Source organism: Moschus berezovskii, chromosome 17 (assembly GCF_049115385.1).
Source record: "Moschus berezovskii isolate FMDL1 chromosome 17, NW_MosBer_1.0, whole genome shotgun sequence".
Taxonomy (NCBI): domain Eukaryota; kingdom Metazoa; phylum Chordata; class Mammalia; order Artiodactyla; family Moschidae; genus Moschus; species Moschus berezovskii.
In genome coordinates this window covers 6,593,973-6,607,724 of record NC_142476.1, presented here as the reverse complement: position 1 = coordinate 6,607,724, position 13,752 = coordinate 6,593,973, and the positions used below count along the sequence as shown (strand labels likewise).

The 13,752-nt window shown below is 39.9% G+C and overlaps 1 protein-coding gene across 2 annotated transcripts in view; it reads right to left on the bottom strand.

Moving 5' to 3' along the window:
- The window catches only part of RHEX (regulator of hemoglobinization and erythroid cell expansion), a 28,558-nt gene extending 16,318 nt beyond the window's left edge, over positions 1-12,240 (bottom strand). The window contains exons 1-2 of one of the 2 annotated variants that reach the window (XM_055420007.2): positions 12,133-12,240; positions 9,765-9,855 (exon numbers count right to left, since the gene is read on the bottom strand). The gene's annotated coding sequence lies outside the window, so the exon portion shown is untranslated. The remainder of the gene's footprint in view (positions 1-9,764; positions 9,856-12,132) is intronic. The other variant, XM_088845148.1, reaches the window with a different exon arrangement.
- Positions 12,241-13,752: the final 1,512 nt, after the last annotated feature.

The following is a 13,752-nucleotide window of genomic DNA, read 5'->3' as shown; positions in this document are numbered from 1 at the left end:
GTCTTTAAAATGAAGAATTTGAGCTCTAAGATAACAAGACAGGGAGATGAGAGCCAGGCTCCTCCTCCTGGCTCAGTCACTTTCTACCTGTGTGACCTGGGACAGGTAGAAATCTTCTCTAGGCCCAGCACTTGTAGTACTCCTAAGGCTCTTTCTTGCCCTTAACATTCTGTTCTTTAAAGATGGAAGTACAGTAGGGGAAAGGAAAGTGTAGTTGGATGGAAATGGGATATTTCTAAAGAAAAAAAATACATATTTCTGTATCATTTTATATCATTCAGACTCCTTCACTCTATTAGACTTTTGTCCTCTAATTAAATACATAGTTTTGAATAATCAAGAAAAGGATGAAACATAAATAAGCCAAACTAATAATAAGTATAACCACATAAACAGAGGAGGCCAAAAATTGTGAAATTCCTGACATTTTTTTGTGTGTGAAATATCAATAAAATTATCGATTTCCTCGAAAAATATAGATTAGTGAAATGGACTCCATAAGGCACAGAAAACTTAAACAGACTAAAAGCAAAGCAAAGTAGCAAAAAGAAAGTTTGGGATCCAAGTTTGGTACCTCTCGAGCAGCTAAAGGCAGAGAACTTGGATTCAGACAGTCTGGCTTCACATCCCAGTTCATTCTCTGCGTGAGTTTGGTCTAATTAACCTCTCAAAGTCTCTGCTTTCTTACTTGTAAGATAAAATCAATAATCACTAATTCTCAAGGTTTGATTAGATGAACATAAACAGTACCCACTTCTGCAGATGAAATAAAATGAGGTCTGGGCTTCCCTGGTGGCTCAGAGGTTAAAGCGTCTGCCTCCAATGCAGGAGACCCGGGTTTGATCCCTGGGTCGGGAAGATCCCCTGGAGAAGGAAACAGTAACCCACTCCAGTATTCTTGCCTGGAGTATCCCATGGACGGAGAAGCCTGGTAGGCTACAGTCCATGGGGTCGCAAAGAGTCAGACACGACTGAGCGACGGAATGGAACGGAAGTAAGTTATTCTAGCTTTTGTCACATAGTAATAAGCATCCAGTAAATGGCAGCTATTGATATTAAATGGCAGCTATTTGAGATTAAAAGAGGTATAAAAACTATCTACTCAAAATTTGCATCCAGATAGTGTTACAAATGAATTTTTGGAAATTTTAAGGAATATAGGGCACAGAAAAAAATGGAAAGCTCTCCAGGCTCATCTCATTTATGAATACAGAGGTAAATACATGATTATATCAAAAGTTACTCCACCTTGCTTATAGCTTCCTTTGTTGTGCAAAAACTTTTAAGTTTAATTAGGTCCCATTTGTTTATTTTTGCTTTTATTTCCATTACTCTGGGAGGTAGATCATAGAGGATTCTGCTGTGATTTATGTCAGAGAGTGTTTTGCATATGTTTTCCTCCAGGAGTTTTATAGTTTTTGGTCTTACATTTAGATCTTTAATCCATTTTGAGTTTATTTTTGTGTATGGTTTTAGAAAGTGTTCTAGTTTCATTCTTTTACAAGTGGTTGACCAGTTTTCCCAGCACCACTTGTTAAAGAGATTGTCTTTTCTCCATTGAATATTTTTGCCTCCTTTGTCAAAGATAATCTGTCCATAGGTGTGTGGATTTATCTCTGGGCTTTCTATTTTGTTCCACTGATCTATATTTCTGTCTTTGTGCCAGTACCATACTGTCTTGATGACTGTAGTTTTGAAGTATAGTCTGAAGTCAGGCAGGTTGTTTCCTCCAGTTTCATTCTTCTTTCTCAAGATTGCTTTGACTATTCAAGGTTTTTTGTATTTCCATACAAATTTTGAAATTATTTGTTCTAGTTCTGTGAAAAATACCATTGGTAGATTGATAAAGATTGCATTGAATATATAGATTGCTTTGGGTAATATACTCATTTTCACTATATTGATTCTTTCAATCCATGAACATGATATATTTCTCCATCTATTTGTGTCCTCTTTGAATTCTTTCATGTGTTTTATAGTTTTCTATAAAAAACCTTTTCAGTGTCCTATAATTTCTAGGACTATAGAAACTATGTTTCTTTAGGTATAGTTTATACCTAACTATGGTTTATAGTTTACAGTTTCTTTAAGTATAGTTTATAGGTCTTTTGTTTCTTTAGGTAGATTTATTCCTAAGCATTTTATTCTTTTCATTGTAATGGTGAATGGAATTGATTCCTTAATATTTCTTTCTGTTTTCTCAATGTTAGTGTATAGGAATGCAAGGGATTTCTGTGTATTATTAATTTTACATCCTGTTACTTTACTCTATTCACTGATTAGCTCTAATAATTTTCTGGTGGTGTCTGTATGTAGAGGATCATGTTACCTGCAAACAGTGAGAATTTTACTTCTTCTTTTTCAATCTGGATTCCTTTTCTTTTCCTTCTCTGATTGCTGTGACTAAAATTTCCAAAACTATGTTGAATAGTAGTGGTGAGAGTGTGCACCCTTGTCTTGTTCCTGACTTTAGGGGAAATACTTTCCATTTTTCACCACTGAGGATGATGTTTGCTGTGGGTTTGTCATACGTGGCTTTTATGATGTTGAGGTATGTTCTTTCTATGCCTGCTTTTGAATAATGAAGGAAACTATAAGCAAGGTGAAAAGACAGCCTTCAGAATAGGAGAAAATAATAGCAAACAAAGCAACTGACAAAGAATTAATCTCAAAAATATACAAGCAACTCATGCAGTTCAATTCCAGAAAAATAAACGACAACTAAACAGACGTTTCTCCAAAGAAGACATACAGATGGCTAACAAACACATGAAAAGATGCTCAAAGTCACTCATTATCGGAGAAATGCAAATCAGAACCACAATGAGGTACCATTTCACACCAGTCAGAATAGCTGCTATCAAAAAGTCTACAAACAATAAATGTGGAGAGGGTGTAGAGAAAAAGGAACCCTCTTACACTGTTGGTGGGAATGCAAACTAGTGCAGCCACTGTGGAGAACAGTGTGGAGATTCATTTAAAAACTGGAAATAGAACTGCCATATTACCCAGCAATCCCACAGCTGGGCATACACACTGAGGAAACCAGAATTGAAAGAGACATGTGTACCCCAATGTTCATTGCAGCACTGTTTATTATAGCCAGGACATGGAAACAACATAGAGGTCCATCAGCAAATGAATGGATAAGAAAGCTGTGGTAAACATACAATGGAATATTACTCAGCCATTAAAAAGAATGCATTTGAATCCGTTCTAATAAGGTGGATGAAACTGGAGCTTATTATACAGAGTGAAGTAAGCCAGAAAGAAAAACACCCAATACAGCACATATGGAATTTAGAAAGATGGTAATGATGACCCTATATGTGAGACAGCAAAAGAGACACAGATATAAAGAAAAGACATTTATTTAGACTCTGTGGGAGAAGGCGAGGGTGAGATGATTTGAGAGAATAGCACTGAAACATGTATATTACCATATGTGAAATATATCACCAGTCCAAGTTCGATGCATGAAACAGGGCACTCAAAAACCAATGCACTGGGAGAACCCTGAGGGATGGGATGAGGAGGGAGGTGGGAGGGGAGTTCAGGATGGGGGACACATGTTCACCCATGCCTGAGTCATGTCAATATATGGCAAAAACCACTACAATATTGTAAAGCAGTTAGCCTCCAATTAAAATAAATTAATTAAATTATTTTTTAAAAAGTTACTACAGGGAAATCAGGCTCCCTAACTTCAGGCTCTACTACAAATCTACAGTAACCAGGGGGCTTCCCTGATAGTTCAGTTGGTAAAGAATCCACCTGCAATGCAAGAGACCCCAGTTCAATTCCTGTTTCAGGAAGATCCACTGGAGAAGGGATAGGCTACCCACTTCAGTATTCTTAGGCTTCCCTGGTGGCTCAGTTGGTAAAGAATCCACCTGCAATTCGGGAGACCTGGGTTTGATCCCTAGGGTGGGAAGATTCCCCAGAGAAGAGAAAGGCTGCCCACTCCAATATTCTGGCCTAGAGAATTCCATGGACTCTATAGTCCATAGGGTCACAGAGAGTCGGACAGGACTGAGCGACTTTCACAGTAATCAGGACAGTATGATACTGTCACAAACACAGACATAAAGGTCAGTGGAACAGGTTAGGAAGTCCAGATATAAACTCACACACATATGGTCAACTAATCTATGATGGAGGAGACAAGAGTGTATGGTGAAAAAAGACAGCCTCTTTAATAAGTGGTGCTAGGAAAACTGGGTAGCCCCATGTAAAAGAATGAAATTAGAGCACTTCCTAACACCATACACAAAGATAAACTCAAAATGGATTAAAGACCTAATTTTAAGTTCTGATACTATAAAACTTTTAGAGAAAAGCATAGGCATATGAAAATAAAAACAAAAATAAACAAGTGGGACCTAGTCAAACTTAGCTTTTGCACAGCAAAGGAAATCATAAAATGAGAAACCAATCCTCAGAATGGGAGAAAATGTTTGCAAATGAAGTGACCCACAACAGATATATCTCCCAAAATACACAAACAACTCACGCAACTTAATTCCAAAATAAAAAAACCAATCTCAATATAAAAAGTCAGCACAAGTTCTAAATAGACATTTCTCCAGAGAAGACATCCAGATGGCCAAAAAGCTCATGAAAAGATGCTCAACATCATTAACAGAAATGCAGATCAAAACTATAATGAGCTGTCACCTCACACAGGTCAGATTGGCCATCATCAAAAAAATCTAGAAACAATACATGATGGGAAAGTGTGGAGAAAAGGAAACCCTCCTACACTATTAGTGGCAATGTAAATTGGTACAACCGCTATGGAGAACAATATGGAAGCTTCTTAAAACACTAAAAATAGAATTACCACGTGATCCAGCAATCCCACTCCTGGGCATACATCCAGACAGGACCATAATTTGAAAAGATACATATAATATATGCTCACTGCAGCACTATTTACAATAGCCCAGCATGGAAGCAACATAAGTGTCCATCAATTGTCCACAGAGGAACGCATAAAGAAAATGTGGTATATATATACAATGGAATATTGAAGTCACTCAGTCATGAAGATTCTCTGGAATCCATGGACTATATATATAGCCAACCAGGCTCCTCCGTCCATGGGATTCTCCAGGCAGGAATACTGGAGTGGGGTTGCCATGTCCTTCTCCAGGGGATCTTCCTGACCCAGGGATCGAACCCGGGTCTCCCACATTGCAGGCAGACGCTTTACCCTCTGAGCCACCAGGGAAGCCCTTGGCCATAAAAGAGAAAGAAACAAGACCATTTGCAGCAACAGGGATGGACCTACAAATTGTCATACTGCGTGAAGTAAGTCAGACAGAGATATTGCTTATATGTGAAATCTAAAAAAAAAAAATGGTCCTAATGAACTTATTTACAGAACAGAAACAGTCACAGATACAGAAAACAAAGGTTACGGGAGGGAGGGAGGGATAAAGTAAGAGACTGGGATGGACATATACCACTTTGTGCTGTGTGCTCAGTCACCCAGTCATGTCCAACTCTTTGTGACCCCATGAACTGTAACTCACCAGGCTCCTCTGTCCATGGGATTCTCTAGGCACGAACACTGGAGGGGGTTGCCATGCCCTCCTCCAGAGGATCTTCTGACCCAGGGACTGAACCCACATCTACAGTTCCTGCATTGCAGGCAGTTTCTGTAAGACTGAGCTACTGGGGAAGCCCCACACATATAGATATATCCACTCTTTTTTATATTCTTTTCCTATATAGGTCATTACAGAGTTTTGAGAAGTGTTCCCTGTGCTATACAGTAGGTTCTTATTAGTTATCTATTTTATGTATAGTAGTGCGTATATGCGGCGAAGGCAATGGCACCCCACCCCAGTACTCTTGCCTGGGAAATCCCATGGATGGAAGAGCCTGATAGGCTGCAGTCCATGGGGGCGTGAAGAGTAGGACATGACTGAGCGACTTCACTTTCACTTTTCACTTTCATGCATTGGAGAAGCAAATGGCAACACACTCCAGTGTTCTTGCCTGGAGAATCCCAGGGACGGGGGAGCCTGGTGGGCTGCTGTCTATGGGGTCGCACAGAATTGGACACGACTGAAGTGACTTAGCAGCAGCAGCAGCAGCAGTGTATATATAGGGCACAGTGGTAAAGAAACCATCTGCCAGTGCAGAAACTGCAGGAGATGTGGGTTTGATCCCTGGGTCAGGACGATGCCCTAGAGAAAGGCATGGAAACCCACTCCAGTGTTCTTGCCTGGAGAATCCCACGGACAGAGGAGCCTGGTGGGCTACAGTCTATAGGGTCACAAAGAGTCAGACAGGACTGAAGCGACTTAGCATGCACACATATGAATATGTGTAACTGATTCTCTTTGCTCTACACCTGAAACTAACACAGCACTGTAAACAAACTATAATCCAATAAAAATTTTTAAAAAATCTTAAGTTACTCCAGGGATATCCAGGAAATTAATTATTACAATAATGAAAACTAAGGTTGAGTGTTTTCCATGTGGCTTTTATCTTCTTGCTCTGCAAGAACAGACATCATCACCATTCCCTAGATGAGGATACTGAGGTCATCCAAGAAGTGAACAATTTGCCCTTGTGCCCCCACTGGAAGAGCCTTTTTAATTCAATCTCATCTGACTCAAAGTCTAAGCTTTGATCATTTAAGTAACAGCCTTTTGTATACTATAAATACATGGATAAATAAAAAACTTAAACTATGATCTCAGTAAAATGCCAAAAAACACTTGATAAAGTTGAATACTCATTCATTATTACTATTTTTAAATTAAGTGTTTTAAATTGTATTGGAGTTTAGCCAATTAACAATATTATGATAGTTTCAGGTGGACAACAAAGGTACTCAAGTCATACATATACATGTATCTATTGTCTCTCAAACTCCTTTCCATACAGGCTGCCACATAACACTAAGCAAAGTTCTCTGTGCTATACAGTATGTCCTGTTTTTCATCCATTTAAAATATAGCACTGTGTACTTGCTCATCCCAAACTCCCTAACTATCCTTCATTTCTTTATTTTTTAAATTATTAAAATTCAAATGTGAGGATTGCTTCTTACTTTAGTAAAGAATATCCCTTCTATACCAGCAATCAACATCTTACCAAATGGTAAAATATTTTTAGCTGTTATTTGAGAAGGAAGATGTCTGCTGAAACCATTTAAAAAATTAATCCTGGAAATTCTAATTCCTGCAAGTTCCTCCAAGCTGTAAAAATAATATTGAATATTTGTTGAGCAGGCTCTCTGTGGCTGACAGTTTCACATATGTCTACTCATCTGATTCTCACAACTACTTAGGAGGTAGGTACTATTATTATTACTTCCATTTTACAGAGGACAGAACTCAGACACAGAGAAGTTAAATAAGTTGGCCAAGATAATGAGAAGAGTTAATGAAGCTTTATGCCCAGACAGGCTGGTGCTGGAGCCTCAGCTAATAACTTATGCATGAAAGAAATGGAGCAAGGAAAAGTCAAGTTTATCCTTATTTGCAAAAGATGTGATTTTATACCTAGGAATCCCAAAATAATCAATTGAAAAACTAGTGAAATTAATGAGACTGCTCAGGAAAGTCCTAAGGGCATGACAAATATTCTAAAATTACCAGCCATTCTTTCTATTTTTCAATAATAGAAAATAGAATTGGGGGCAGGAGGAGCAAGGAGCCTTATCAACCATCACAACAGATATAGCTAAGAATAATTTTAATTATAAGAAAGCTATTTTATAGAAAATGCTAGAAATTTACTGAGAAACCTAAAAGACTTAAACTAATAGAAAGACATCTGATGATTCAGATTGGGAAGTTAGAAGACTAAAAAATTACTTCAAAATTGATTTATTGGTCCAATATAATTCCAATCAAAATTAGAGTGAGAATTTTTTAAACCTCAAAATTATTCAAAAATTTATTAGGAAAAAATAATAAAAATCCAGAAAGGTTGGAACATATTTGAAAAGGAATTGTAACAAGGTGGGTTCCAGACAAAACATTTTTAAAAAGTAGTGTAGACTTGTAAAATTATGTTTATGAAAAATTAATCTAGGGAAAGAGTCTTCAGTGAAAAATTACAAGACAGTTATATTTAGCTTGTACTTTATTGTATATACGCAGTATACAATATACAATATGATCACAACTCTGTAAAAAAGTGAATATAAAAAGAATAAATATTTTTAAAGAAAGAAAACTCTAGATCATTAAAAAAACTATGTCTATTAATTTAGCAATAACCTCTACCCCTCAATTCACATGATTCTGTTCATCAAATCCAGAATAATTCACTGACAATAATTTTGCATATTAAGTATAAATTTTCTCATGAATATACATTTATGGAAATTAAATTGGGGAGTCTATTTAAATGTGCTTTCTTCAAAATGGGGAAATGGAAGAAATAGACCTAAATATTAAAAGTTAGGTACTGAAATGTTGTGGAAGATTTTTTCCAATCAGGAAAAAAGAAGTATTTTAAGAGTATGAAAACAAGTCCAGAAATTCTGAGTAGCTTAAATTAGCATGAGACCAAATTTCTCTACAAAAATGTTTTATTTACATCTAAATTCTCTCTCACCATGTTAACAGAACATTGAGATAGTAAGTTCAATGTCTGAATTTCAATGAATCAAATATTTATTGAGTGATCTGTGTGTGGTCCTGGATGAAATACCTTGGCCATGAAAAGGGGAGAATGCTATCTGAACTTCCAAGAGCTCATGTTGTACTTGGAAAATCAAGACATTAAGGTGTAAAAAAAATCAAAAAGCACAAGAAATGCTGAGAAGAAGCATGATGAAATGTCAGAAGATGTGCTTAAGGTGTAATCTTTTAGAAGAAAAAGAGATGCCCACACAATAGAATCTTCATAGAAGAGCAACTGAGGAGGATGGATGGGTGGAGAATAGCGAGCACAGGCCTCCAGCTGAAGCTATCTGCCAGCTCTGGCTGTAGAGGACAGCTTTAATGGAACTGCTTGTCTGCAACAATGTTCGCTGTCCATTGAACACATGGGAATAAGAGGGCATGGGGCAACCTGGGTATGCTGCCCAGCAACCTCACAAGCAAGGGCAGGAAAATAGGGAGAAACAGGGACTCAGCGGTCAGGTGAACCGGGCAGGAATCCCAGCTCTGGCCTTCCTAGCTATGACTTGCTTTCTATCTTCTGGTCCCAGAATTTTATGGGGAAAATGAGGATGTCATTTGTTTCATTTTAACTCAAGTTGTATGCTTCCTATATGCGAGCATCATGCAAAACATTTTAAATAAATTATCTTGTTTAACCCTCAAAATAAAAACATTATGAAGAAGATACTATGACTGTCCCCATTTTTCATAGGAGAGAACCAGGCTTTAATTCCCCGTGGAGGGGAAAGAATTTCAAACCTAGGCTGTTTGAGGCCAGAGCCTTCACCACATTACACACAGTATTTAAGAAACTTAGTCAAGTGCTTGGCGTATAGAGGTATACAACAGAGGGTGATCCTTAGACCAGAAAGAGAGTTCAATCCCTATAAGTTGGTTTACCTATATAAATGCACCCATTTCCACAGGGCCCTCACTCATGATTTTCAGATGGGAGGTATAAGCAATCCAATTAGCAAAGCTATATGGTCCTGGGAAATCCTTGGTCCTATGAGTGTCCCTATGTTCAGGCACCAGGGAACAGAGAAGGTCAAAGCAGTGTGAAAAGAGAGGAAACAGGACCTGGCAAACACCATGGAGAAGACCACAACAGAGTTAGGGTGTTACCTCTGTCCTGCGTATCAGAGAAATCGTCCCTAGATTTGCTTCAGCTCTGGTCACCATGGTAGGGACCTAACCCTAGGCAGCTGGGACACATCTGCAATATGAAATGAAAAACCAGGTCAGTATTGTAGCTCAACTTTCCTGACTCAGCTACCTTGGACACCTTGCTTCCTCTCTCTGAGCCTCGGTTTCCCTGTCTAGAAACTAAAGGGATGAGTTAAACAGATTTAGTTCCGACATTTTACTGTTTTAGAATTCCATTAAAGTGACATAGACGTTAAGACTCAAATTCACAAGAAACAGCAACTATGACTCTCAATCAGCTAAGCCACATCTCCAGTCACACAGCTTTATAGGTGCAGGCACTTCCAATTTTTAGAAAGAAAACAAATCATCCTAAATTTCTGATTAGTAATTTGATGGAAAGCCTTTTTACAAACAGTTACTTGAGATGATTGCAACTTAGTGCCAAGACTAAATCAGCAAGACAATTGCAAGCAACTTAAGCAGTATTCAGAAGTCATTTTGCTAGTTCTGCAAAGCTCCAGGTAAATTGGAGGGGCCAGCCAACAAAATTTTATAGAATTGACCAAGTAGATTTTAAAGAAACTAAACACCTTCTACAGGTTATGCTCAGTTTGTGAGCACTTTAGTGGCTGGGACCAGGTCTAGTCCATACTTAGCTCTGTGATTCTGGCACAATATTTAGACTCTAAATTTTAGAGGCAATGTATGGGGAAAAGCACTTTGTATTGATAACATTCTGTACACATTGCAATTCAATCTGTTTCCATGTAATAAATACAGTTTAAGCTTGGTGGGAAGTGGGGCACTTAATGTCCCTGAGCCTAATTGCCCTCCTCTATTAATCAGAAAGCCAAAAGCCTCTCTCACAGGATTTCTCAAGAGGGATAAGTGAGACCATGGAAGCTTCCAGCACTGTTCCTGCCTCACTGCTGAGTCTCAGGGCCATGGGCATACCTCCTATTCGGTTCAGTAGGACCTCATGCTCAGAAGGGCCCCATGATGGGCCCAGTGCTCTGCTGTTGCCATCTTTAAATTCTTAATAATTTTTAAAAGAGGGATCCTAGATGTTTATTTGCACTGGGCTCTGCCTAGATGTTTATTTGCACTGGGCTCTGAAGCAACAGATAACAAGGCATTGTACTGGGTAGGGTTGTCAAAGCCCACACAAGAAGGCCCATGCAAGGAACAAGAGCAGGATCCCAATTACCACGTCTTCCTTGAGTGCCTAGTCTACTCTCCTGAGCTCCCCGGGCTGCAGAGATGATGGAGCGAGGCCTGCTCTAAAAACACTCTTCTGTGCTGAAGTTCTCTAGAAGAGCTTTCTGTAGCTACAGTTTTCTTTTCTTTCATAGCCAACTTCAGTAAATTCACTCAACACCTTTGTGCCTCAGTTTTCTCAACCGTAAAGAGAAACTATGAATAGAACCTGTATTTTCAGAGTTGTTATCAAGATAGAATGAATTAATCTACATGATGCTCTTAAAGCAGTTCCTAGGACATAGGAAGCTCTATGTAAGGGTTAACTATTATATTTTGCTGTCATTGTTGCTGGCTGGCTTTTCTTTGCCTGGATGTTTGCATGGCTTTTCCTGGCCTGGATGTTTGCATGGCTTTTTTCTTTGACAGCATACATTTTCTCATTCTCATTCATAACATTTTTAAACTGCCAGACTGGTTTGTTTCCCTCAAAACATCTCACTTCTTTGTAGCTCGGAATGAGTCTTAAGGGAAAAACTCACTTAGCGGGGTATTCTCTGTGATCTGGTTCACAGATGACTTGAAAAGGACTACTACTGCTGGAGCACTGGACTGGGCACTAAATTGTCCATTGTCTGTGATCCTCATAGCAATACTGTATCATGGCTGGTTTTATACCCATTTTGTAGATGAGGAAATTGAGGCTTATAAACATTCTGCAAAGTTCTTTGGATCTGGTTCTGTCTGCCTCCAAAGTCACCTTCCAGATGGAGCCCTGAAGGCTGCTGCTGCTATTGTCAACAGATCTCAGGTCTCAGGAGCAAGAGGCTAATTAATGTCCAGGGACTTCCCTGGCGATCCAGTGGTTAAGATTCCACACTCCCAATGCACAGGTTCAATCCCTGGTTAAGGAACTAAGATCCCACATGCCTCCGGGTGCGGCCACAAAGAGAGAGACACTGATGTCTGTGAAGTGCACATTGCCAAGTCTTAAGCTCACTCCAAGAGGATGGCAGCTGAATTCCACACCCTGGCATCGTAGCACGTAAACAAAGAATCTGCTATGAAATTTGAGTACATTTATATTCACAAACAGACACACACCCCTTAAACTAATTTTAAATCCTACTGCCCAGACAATACTTACCCCCAGGACCTGAGAAAGGTCTGGTCCCAGCCTGTGTTTCAGCAGTGTCCTGATGGAAACATCTCCCTCACCACCCACCCACAGCCCCACCCGGAAGCTTGTCAGTCACTGGAGGTCAGTCACCAATGTTTCATCATTTCCAACGGGGCGGGGGCATGCTACTCAAAGATAATGATCTAACTCAGTTGAGAAAAGCAGGGTGAAGCAACAGATAACACCCCCTATCTCTCTTGGCAGGGCTCTGCCCTTCTGCTCCATGCAGTTTATGTCTGTGGAGAGTTCAGTTCAGTTCAGTTCAGTTCAGTCGCTCAGTCGTGTCTGACTCTCCGCGACCCCATGAATCACAGCACGCCAGGCCTCCCTGTCCATCACCAACTCCCGGAGTACACTCAAACTCATGTCCACAGAGTCGGTGATGCCATCCAGCCATCTCATTCTCCGTCGTCCCCTTCTCCTCCCGCCCCCAACCTTTCCCAGCATCAGAGTCTTTTCCAGTGAGTCAACTCGTCGCATGAGGTGGCCAAAGTATTGCAGTTTCAGCTTTAGCATCAGTCCCTCCAATGAACATCCAGGCTTTCTCTCCGTGTGAACACAAATTTAAATACCATGAGTACACGCATGGCCTGATGGAGTGGAAAGGGCACTGCAGGAAGAGTCAGGAGGCCTGGGTTCAAGGCCCAGCTTTGGCACTCATTTGCTTGTATGAACTCGGACGAATCACTTTCCCACCAGCAAGCTCATGTTCTTCCTTTATGAAATGAAGAAGTGGGTCTCTGCAAATTGGCAAAGGTCCCTTCCCGCTTGCTTCACCTCTGAAACTGTGTATGCTGTGGCCATAGGCTCTTTAAAGTGTGTGTATGGGATGTAGGCAACTGATAAGGACGATTTTACGCACTTTGCCGTTAAACACTGAATGGGGCCAACCTGAGACGGCTGGGGCAGTTTGTAAGACAGACAGCGCCAGCAAGGGAAGGAGGGTTGACTGCAGGCTTTGGGTGTAGGGTCTCACCCTAAACCTCCGAGATCTAAACTGAGGACTGAAGAACAGGAGGAGGATAAAAGGACTGATGTAAAACAAAGAAAGCAGAACTTTGTAGGCCTCTGTGATGTCACCTCCCTGCTCTGGACAAGATAAGCAGTGTGGAATAAGGGCTCCTGAATCAGATACATTCATATTTGAAAACTGGCTCGGTTACCAGATAGCTGAGTGACTTGACTTAACCTCTCTGAGTCTCAGTTTTTTCACAGGTTAATAATAAATGCTTAATTTTTTAAATTTCATAAGGTTTTTTAAAGTTAATACAAATACATAGGCAAAGTACTTAACAGATGCTCTTTTCTCTGGTAAACAGCTCATCATGCTCAGTTGTATCCGATTCTTTGCGACCCCATGGACTGTAGCCCACCAGGCTCCTCTGTCCATGGGATTCTCCAGGCAAGAATACTGGAGCGGGCTGCCATTTCCTCCTCCAGAGGATCTTCCCAACCCAGGGATCAACCCCACACCTCCTGTGTCTCCTATATTGCAGGAAGATTCTTTACCTACTGAGCAATTGGGGAAGCCCCCTGGTAAACAACATATAGTAGCTACTAATATTTATATTTTTATTCTTTAAAGTT